The sequence below is a fragment of the Eulemur rufifrons genome, chromosome 1 (assembly GCF_041146395.1).
Source record: "Eulemur rufifrons isolate Redbay chromosome 1, OSU_ERuf_1, whole genome shotgun sequence".
NCBI classification, from domain to species: domain Eukaryota; kingdom Metazoa; phylum Chordata; class Mammalia; order Primates; family Lemuridae; genus Eulemur; species Eulemur rufifrons.
Window position 1 is genome coordinate 72174631 of NC_090983.1, and position 10036 is coordinate 72184666.

Genomic DNA, 10036 nt, shown 5'->3' on the forward strand with positions numbered 1-10036 from the left:
TCTTTTCTTGAATCGGGAGGTACTTTTATTACAGAAATCCAAACATTGGGCTGGGAGAAACTATTTCGGGGAGATAACCACTCGGAGAGCACAAAATTATCTCCTGGTTTCAGGTAAGACAGATGTGCTTTACATGATTCATTATAGATATTAAAGATGTCAGAGGAAAAATGCCATTATAATTATGTGACTTTAAAGTATTTTCCAAAAGAGCCGTATCTGTCATCAGTTATGAAAGCTGACCAAATGTGCACGATGACAGACAGATGGTTCTCATTCGTATTAACTTCCTCTCAAGCAAAAGGAATGCTAAGGCAATCTGACCTTATATTATGTTGATTCCAATGTAATTACATTTGTTATTTCCAGGCGATGCAGTAAATCAAGCTGTGGCAAGTAGGTGGATATTTCACAGAAGTAATTTTGGAGACCATTAAATACGATCACATGTTCCACTGTACTCTCTTCCGCCACAAGACAAATAATGTCCAGTCCAGGCGTGGGGGAGGGGACAGTGTGGGAAGCAAACTTATTTCCTTTAAAAGATAGGACAACCACATTTTTCTACATGTAGATTCAAAATTTTTAAGAAACAAAGGAGCAGGTAAGGCATGTGGGGGTCAGAGGTATGGACAAACTGCTGCCATGCAAGAGATTTGCGATCTCTCTGTTCTCGGGCCAAAAGCTGCCAAGTCCAGCTGCTTCCCAGGCAGTTGTGTGCCTCCCCCAAACACACCTGCTATCCCAGCACTTTACTCTGCTGAGGGAGAGCCTGGTCGTTAATTACCGTCTACAGCACAAAGGCTTATGATCCTTTTGATTTCATTATAGTCAGAAACTCTGTAGAGCTCACTCTCATTCATAGAAAGGCCAAATGCTTTTAGAATCCTTTAATAAACCAATTGCCTAAAGGCTAAATTCAGGAAGAAATCTAATATAGACACTAAATGATCATCTTGTTGTCTAAAAGTCTCCTTTCACAATGGATATAATTCTTCTTTTAGCCTGTGATCTGACCTCCCATTAATACCAGCTTCCTAAAGTGTTATCACAGTGCAGGAAGAAAGAAAGCAAAAAAATGAATTTGACTTTAAAGAGCATCCTTGCCTTAAACACAGATTTATCTAAGAAGGAAATAAAGACTCACAGACTCCAGCAGAGAGCAGAGATTTACCTATCAATTGCTCAACGTGTTTAAAGAACTGGGAGATAATCTGGAATGGTTTAGGGGAAAACTGCTTGGAGGTCCCAGGAAAAGATGAGTCCTGGCAGACCTTCCCAGCTCTGTGCACAACTTCCTGAGACAGCCCACGAAATGAAACCACAGGTACAGGAGCAGTGTAGGAAGGCATGGCTCTTGATTGGTTCAGAGTAGCTTGATTTCAGCTGCCACAAAACAATCCAACCCAGTGGTGAAAATTTTCGCCTCAAATCTCTTCAAAGAAATTAGGCCCTTCTCATTGTTCCCCATAACATCTTGTTTTAACTTGGCCAGGGTTTGTCCAAGTTGCTTAGCACATAGTCCATTGAGTTTCATTCTGGGAGCTTGAAATCAGAAGGGAGTGGGGAGAATAAGAGAGAGAGAGAGAGAATATGAGAATTCCAGTCAAATAAAAAAAAGAAAAAAAAAGGCAGCCAGGTGCTATGGCACGTGCCTGTAATCCCAGCTACTTAGGAGACTAAAGCAGGAAGATCGCTCAAGCCCAAAAGTTTGAGTCTGGCCTGGGCAAAATAGGGAGGCTAATTTTTTTTTACTGTGATAAAATATATATAACAGAAAATTTACCATATTAACCATTTTTAAGTATACAATTTGCTGGCATTAAATAGATTCATGATGTTATGGAATGACCACTGCTATCCACTTCCAAAACTTTTTAATACCCCAGACAGAAACTCTGTACCCATTAAAAATAACTCTCTATTCTATTCTATAACTATTCTATAACTCTCTATCCCCTTCTATTCTACATTTAGTTTCCATGAGTTTGCCTATTCTAGGTACCTCATATAAGTAAAATCAGACAATATTTGTCCTTTTGTGTCTGGCTTATTTCACTTAGCGTAATGTTTTCAAGTTTTATCCATGTTGTAACCTGTATCAGAATTTCATTCCTTTTTAGGGCTGAATAATATTCCATTGTATGTATGTACCACATTCGTCTATCCATTTACTTCATTGATGAACATTCGGGTTGTTACTACCTTTTTGATGGGTCCGTCTGGTTATGCAGATAAAGGAAAAGCCCCTTCAAGGGCCTGTGGATCTCTAAGGGCCTTTAATTCAAAATACTGTTTATAGCGAGGAGTTATATTTTGGGGGGAAATTTCCCCAGCTCCTTCATAACCTCATTTTGAATGCTTTTTAAAATTACTACCTCCATAACATATTTTTAGATAGGTTTATGTAATATATGTTAATATTTATATAACCAATACTTATTGGGATACATCCTCCAATTTTTGTTTTTGACGGAAGTATTTCAAAAAGTTTGGAGACCACTAGTTTCCATAAAAAGAAGTAAACTTACAGACATATTTGCCCATCAGCCTTGCTGGTTAGCAAACCAGCACATTTTTATTTCTAGGGTATTTTCTCCTTTTAAAAAATGTAACATTGACTTGACTCCAGTGTGTTTGGCCAGAGTTCCCTGATGGATCACAGCAAAGGCAGCAAAGGAGTAGCACATTTGGCTTTAGTATTTATGTGACAACAATTGTACTTTTTTTTTTGTCTGTGTTTATACAAAGTTTGTGTATGTAAAGTTCAGTAATCCTTGTGACAAAACAATTATAACCCCATGGGACAAATTTGATGCCAGAAGAAAATACTATAGCCAAGTTGAGTGACAAAAGTCATACTGGACCTGAGTCATGTTAACAGAGAAGAGAATTTTCTCAGTAACGACACGGTAGGTAATCTAGGTAATCAATCATGTTGAATCCGAGTTTCTCATTGTACCATTCTAAGGCAATTCAATTATCATCCAAGCTTAGAGATTTGCTAGGGTCCTTGTTTACACAGACATTCTCCCACTTGTGACCCTTCTCCTATTTCACTGCTCATTAACACATCCATTGAAGAGTGAACTGAGGCAGGGATGGGAATTTTATCTGGTAGCTTTATTTCCTTGTTCTAGAATGACTTAACTAAAACAATTGCAGAGTGTCACAAGCAGAGATCACAAAGAAGTGAAAAGTGGCACTTTCAATGCTATCTTCTGGAAGAATAGATAGGTATTCAAAGCATGAAAGTTCAAACAGGGGCCATTCAAATAGGTAGATTATCAATGGCTAAAGTATTCAATGGAGGCCTATAGGTAAAGATATTCGGTGATTAAGTAGCCTACATATACCTTACACCTCTTCTTTCAAATATCAAATACAAGAGAAAGCCTATTTTAAAAGTCTCTTAGGTATTTTCAATGGTTTCTCAATTATCTGTAGGAAGCTCTGACTTAATTGTATAGAGTTTGATATATGTATCCACCATTAAATCCAGATCATGTTTTATGTCAAAATTTATGTTAAGCAAAGCCAAATTACTTGATATTTGGTCTGTCAAAGTGTCCCTCAAGTATTCTTTGAGATACTTTTGTGCATTTTCGTAGCGCTCATTCTCAACATTTGTCACAGGAAGAATACACAGGACCTTCAGCAATGCATACACATTAGGAAAAAACTTGATGTCAGGCAGGTGGAGGGCTTCATGAATGGTGGATGGAAGATCAATATCTTTCCCTCTGTGTTTCCATTTGATTTTCCAACAATGAATTTCAGCTGAGAGTGTGTCAGGATTGGGTAAATCACTTCTGTACACGTCAGCATGGTGTTCCTCTGACATTGAATTTGAGTTGACCCATAACTGAGGGTACCAGAGATAAGCATTTAAGAGCTTTGAGGTGCTGTTCTGAGAATAGTCTTTAAGTTCCTGAATAATATTCTACACTGTTGGAACACTTAGGATTTCTTCATAGTAACTCTCACAGTTTAGCTGAGGGTTCCAAGTTACCTTACTGAGCTCTGTGGAATTTCCCAGGGAGTTTCATCTGAATATCAAGTTCGGTTGCCAAATTTGTGGCTTCTTCAAACCCAAAGTCATGGTAAACTTCAATATTTTCCATCACTTCATTGAGTGAATGCAGTACTGCTGTCGAGCTACTGGCTGCAAAGAAGACATCAGAAGTTTGCCTGTGGAGATTTTTCCCAAAGGCCCTTGTAAAAGAGAGGACATTTTTAAGAACAACAGTAGTTAACAATGAAATCAAAATATATTACTGCACTACAGAGGACAAATGCTCGGCCAGCTATACAGTTATTCTATCTAACAGTTGTGTCACTATCCATACCATCTAAACATAAAACAAGTGCTTGCAGGAGGTTCACTAAAATTTTAAAAGCATCAAGCCTTTCTGTCCACTGAGAATGGCAAATTTCCTTCAGTTCTTTACCCCTTTCTTCACTGTTTGGAAAAAGAACAGAAATTACGTTGTCAAGTTCTAAAAGCAGTTGTGGTGATCGATGGAAAAAAGAACAAACTTCCTCAATTGTTCCCAATGCAACAGATACTCCCATAACGGGCACTGATTTTGCCAACCATATATTTAAGGCACAGGAAGAGCAAAGTATGTAGATAGCTTGGGGATATTTCTCTAAAAGTCTAGAAGCAACAACTTTCATTTTGGAAGCAAATCCACTGGACACAATGTAAGCCTGGCCACGACAAAACTCCATATTTAGCCCCGCTTTTCAGTTATTGCAGTGTGAAATTTCACAGCCAAAATTTCTGCATCCGTTTCAGAAGGCAGAAAGCCCACAAATTCCTCTCAGACTATGAGATTCATTGACGGACCTCACCAGCATGTATACATGCTCTCCCCCTGCTATGTCCACTACATCGTCAGTGATAAGGGAGAAGAAACGTGAGTCTCTCACTTTCCTGAGAGTTTCTGCCCAAATACAGAGCATCTGTCTCTGCTGTATTTTTGAACAAAACAATGTGTTAACTGCTGTTGTCTCAAAGCACTTTCTCAGGACCTCTTCACCAGAACTTATCCAGTACTCCAGCAGTGCTTGAAAGTTATCAGGAGTATAGAGACTTTTTGGGATTTCATCAGCCACATGTCCATCCAGAGGTGTATTTTGCTTTCCCATAAGAATCAAGATTTCAAATAGAGATTTTAGGTGTTCTTTATTTTCTTTCTTTTTAAGGGTTAGAGGTAAAATGTCCTCATCCTGTTCTTCACCCCCTTCTTTTGCACTGAGGTTCTAAGAATGGCTGTTGTTGGTTTCTTTATGTTTTTGTTCTTGTTCAGAAGTTTCATCAATTTTTTTTTTCTATTTCACTGTCCTGATTTGATCTTCAATCAATTCTTTTATTCGTTTCTGTATCTACCGTGTGGATTGTTCCAATGACCGGTAAGATCAAATATTGTTGGTATTGCATTATCTTGAAGAATTGTCCTATAAAGACTATCCCAATGACTTTACAAGTATCTGCTTCAGTTAATTTTGAGAAATAAAATAAGCTAATCATTCTTTAGTTTTCTGATGCCTCTGTAAAATGTATGGTTGTACAGATCATAGAGGTCTCAAAGTGTTTGTCACATAATCGATAATGTTTATTTAGTGGATCAGTTGTTTTATCTTCTAAATCTGCTTTCCGACAATTCTCCCACTTCTGACATCTGTCCAGATCCCGTGGGAACCTGAGGCCAGGTCTGAATGCGTGCTCTTCCAGTCCAGTTGAGGGCAGCACAGAAGTTTGGCATACTTGCCTGCCAGCCCACCAGTCCAGCGCTTCCCCTGAGCCCCCAGAGCATGGGGGGAGGGGACTCCTTTTCTTTTTTGGTGTTCTCTTCAATTTCTTTCAACAATGCTTCATACTTTGTATTATAGAGCTCTTCCATTTCTTTTGTTAAGTTTATTCCTAGGTCTTTTATTTTATTTGTAGCTATTGTAAATGAGATTACTTTCCTGGTTCCTTTTTCAGATTGTTCGCTAGTGGCATGTAGAAATGCTACTGATTTTTATATGTTGATTTTGTATCCTGAAACTTTAGTTAATTTGTTTACCACTTCTACTAATTTTTTGGTGAAGACTTTAGGTTTCTCTAAATATAAGAATATATCTTCTGCAAATATGGATAATTTGACTTCTTCCTTTCCAATCTGGATGTCCTTTATTTCTTTCTCTTATTTAATTGCTCTAGCTATAAGTTCCAATATTATGTTGAATAACAGTGGTGAAAGTGAGCATCCTTGCCTTGTTCCAGATCTTTGCAGAAAGGATTTCAGTTTTTCCCCATTCAGCATGATACTAGCTGTGAGTCTGTCATATATGGCTTTTATTGTGTTGAAGTATGCTCCTTCTATACCCAGTTTTTTGAGAGTTTTTAATAATTAAGTAATGTTGAATTTTATCAAATGCTTTTTCATTATCAAAAGAAATGATCATATAGTTTTTGCCTTTGTTCTGTTGATATGATGTATCACATTTTTGATTTGTGTATGTTGAACCACCCTTGTGTCTCTGAGATGAATCTCACTTGATCGTGATGAATAATTTTTTTAATGTGTTGTTGAATTCAGTTTGCTAGCATTTTGTCAAGGATTTTTGAATCTATGTTCGTCAGAGATTTTGACCTACAGCTTCCTTTTTTGGCTGTGTCTTTGTCTGATTTGGGTATCAGGGTGATACTGGGCTCCTAGAATGAGTTTGGGAGTATTCCCTCCTCCTTCATTTTTTGAGATAGTTTTCTTTGATGGGGAGATTTCTCTCTCTCTCTCTCTTTTAAGAAACAGGGTAGTCTCACTGTGTTGCCCACTGGAGTGCAGTAGTTGAATCAGAGTACATTGTAGCCCCCAAATCCTAGACTCAAGTGATCCTCCCATCTCAGCCTCCACAGTAGCTAGGACTACAACAGTGTACCACCATGCCCGGCTAATTTTTTAAAATTTTTTGTAGAGATATGATTTTGATATGTTGCCCAGGTTGGCCTCAAACTCCTGGCCTCAAGCTATCCTCCCACCTTGGCCCCCCCAAATGCTGGAATTACAGGCATGAACCATCATGCCTGGCCTACTGGAAGACTTTATTACAGCTTTTCTTTCTTGTTACTTGTTACTGGTTGTTTAAGGTTTTGAATTTGTTCATGGTTCAATCTTGGTAGTTTGTATGTGTCTAGGAATTTATCCATTCCTTTAGGTTTTCCAGTTTATTGGCATATAGTTGTTCATAGTTGTTTCTAATGATCTTTTGAATTTCTGCAGCATCAGTTGTAAAGTCTTCTTTTTCATTTTCTCCATGCAACCCACCAGGTGCTCATAAAAAAGATTGGTAAGAGTCCTGAGAATGTGTGCAACCCTACCAGGACCCTTCTTCCTTTGGAACAAAAGCCTTGATATGGGCAGGAAGGGAAAGAAGGTAGAGAAACACTATGGCTTTGGTGAAAACCCAAGCTGGGAGATGGGAACAGAAAACACCCTCTATCCCTGGGGAGGGGAAGGCATGTGTACTGGACCAAGACATGCAACTTGGAGAAGGGCACGAGCGCTGAGACTTAGCGCCCCACCTAAGACTGAGATGTAATGAACTGTTTCCTTCAAGCACTGAGCCAATGAGCCTTGAATAATAAGAAACAGCAGAATATACCTGAGAGAGTTTCAAGAGCATGAGACAGACTCTGAGGCACAGTGCAAGGAAAAGACCTAACGCAGAGTGAAAGAAATATTGAGAAAGACATTCTGGCATAACAGCTCCCATGCTAAACCCAAAGTATTACTAGAGGAATTTGAAGCTTGTGGTGCTCTAAGGGTAGCCATAGCAACGACAAACCTAAAACCAAACTGAGTGCAATTCCTAACCAGATTAACTCAACCTCCTTCACTAAAGGCTTAGCAGAAGGAAAGATGTGTCCATTTCCAGCCATAAAAAGCACTTACCATAGTCCTTATTCTCTTCAATAAGATATCATTCTTTCAACCAAAAAAAAAAAAAAAAAAAATCAGAAGTTTTTCTTAAAGAAAAAAGGTAAACAAAAACAACCCACTGCCGAGAGACAAAGCAATCATCAGGACCATGTTCAAATATGACACAGATGTTGTAACTCTCTAAAAGGGCATTGAAAATAACAGTGATTAATATGTTAAAGCCTCTAATGCAGGAATTGTCAAGCTTTTTCTCTAAAAGGCCAGATAGTAAATATCTCAGGCTTTGTGGGTTACATATAATCTCTGTTACATATTATTCTTATTCCGTTTTTTAAAAAGTGTTTTCAAACTTTTTAAAAATGTAAAAACTATTTTAACTGTATGGGCCATAAAAACAGGCCACTGGCTGTTTCTTGCCCGCAGGCTATAGCTTGGTAATTTCTACCCTAATGGAGAAGGTAAACAACATGCCAGATCTGATAGGAAATTTGGCAGAGAGAAAGATGCTATAAGGAAGAAGCAAATGAAAATGATAGAAATTTAAAAAATATGTAATAACATAGATAAAGAACAAACACCTTTGATAGGCTCATCAGTAGACATGACAAGCTAAGGAAAGAATCAGTGAACTTGAAGATAGGTCAATGGAAATTACTCAAACTGAAACACAAAGAGAAAATAAAAGAGTAAAAAAACTAAGCAAAATAAACAAATGAAAACCAAAACAAAACAAAATTCCCTAGAGCATCCAAGATCTGTAGGATAACATCAAACAGCCATATGTGTAACTGGAATGCCAAAAAGAGATGAGACAGAGAACAAGGCAGAAGAAATAGTCAAAGAAATAATGGCCAAGAATTTCCCAAATTTACTAACAGATATTAATAGAAAACATATGCAAGAAGCTCAGAGTACACCAAGTAGTATAAAACAAAAAAAAAAAAAAAAAAAAGACTGTACACTTAGATTCAAACTGCTGAAAAAGTGAAGCATCTTAGTCACCTAAGTTTGTTGATGGTTTCTGGGGAGAGGATGAGGTATCTGCCCAAACCGGGAAGTAGGAAAGGATCAGGAGTTTTGAGTGGAGCAATAATAGGTCCAAGGAAGGCATAGCACATTCAAAGGAAACATATAACTGAACTATCCTGGGACATTTTCAGAATTGCTTGCTTAGGTGTCTATAGGTCACCTCACAAACAGAGAAACTACTGTTTTTATCTATCTAAATTCTGGAAATGATGGTTGAACTCTGGCCAAGAGCTATAACATGTCAGAAATGGTGATGGAGGCTACAGGGAGATTCAGAATAAACAGCCACCCATGACCTTGATCCAACACCCTGTATCGTATCCTTTTTGTTTAACTTAAAAGAGAAAGAGAGGGAAAGGAATGCTTGAGTAGGACCCTAGAGCTAGGAAGTAAATCTTCCACAATCAAAACCAAACCAGGTTTCTCTGTTTCCTGTTTAGAAAGCAGGTGCTGAGTCAGGAATTTGGGCTCCTTGAGACAGGAGCATTTTTAATGAATGTTTAGTGTACTTTTGACATAGACCAGATACTGGGGCTGGTTTTTCTTTAGCCCTGGTGGAAGGCTAAGTCTGTGCTGTTGTTGACATGAATCTCTCTCAAATGACTCTCAAACATCAATGACCCTGACTCTGGGCCACGTGAAGTGTCTGCTCTCTTGGACCCTATACCAGGGCTTGTGACTCCTGCATGACAGTGTCCCTAAGGATGTGTGGTCACCAACTCAGCCATAACCTTAACATTGTCTGATACCATTTAACTCGTTATCATTCATCTCCTTTTCATGTTTCCCATAGAAATTATTCTAATCCTTCAAAATTATTCAATGTTATTACCCCACTACATCCACTTCTCTCTTAATAGACGATCATACTACATACTTCACAGAAAACATGTGGACACGGAAACTCAGGGTGTAACCAGCGCTATGAACAAAATTCGGTGGCCCCTATATGATTTTTTATAATCCTCTCCCTTAACTAACTACTTAAACTTTTGAGTTATTTCCCAGGAATGGTGTATTTTCTGCAAGACAAAAGAGATAAGACTGTGAAGGCCCCTGCAGACTCCCTGATGCTA

General features: G+C 38.2%; 1 pseudogene; it reads right to left on the reverse strand.

Moving 5' to 3' along the window:
• Positions 1–3412: 3412 nt before the first annotated feature.
• LOC138386394 (52 kDa repressor of the inhibitor of the protein kinase-like) lies at positions 3413–5771 on the reverse strand (annotated as a pseudogene).
• Between the last annotated feature and the right edge of the window lie 4265 nt (positions 5772–10036).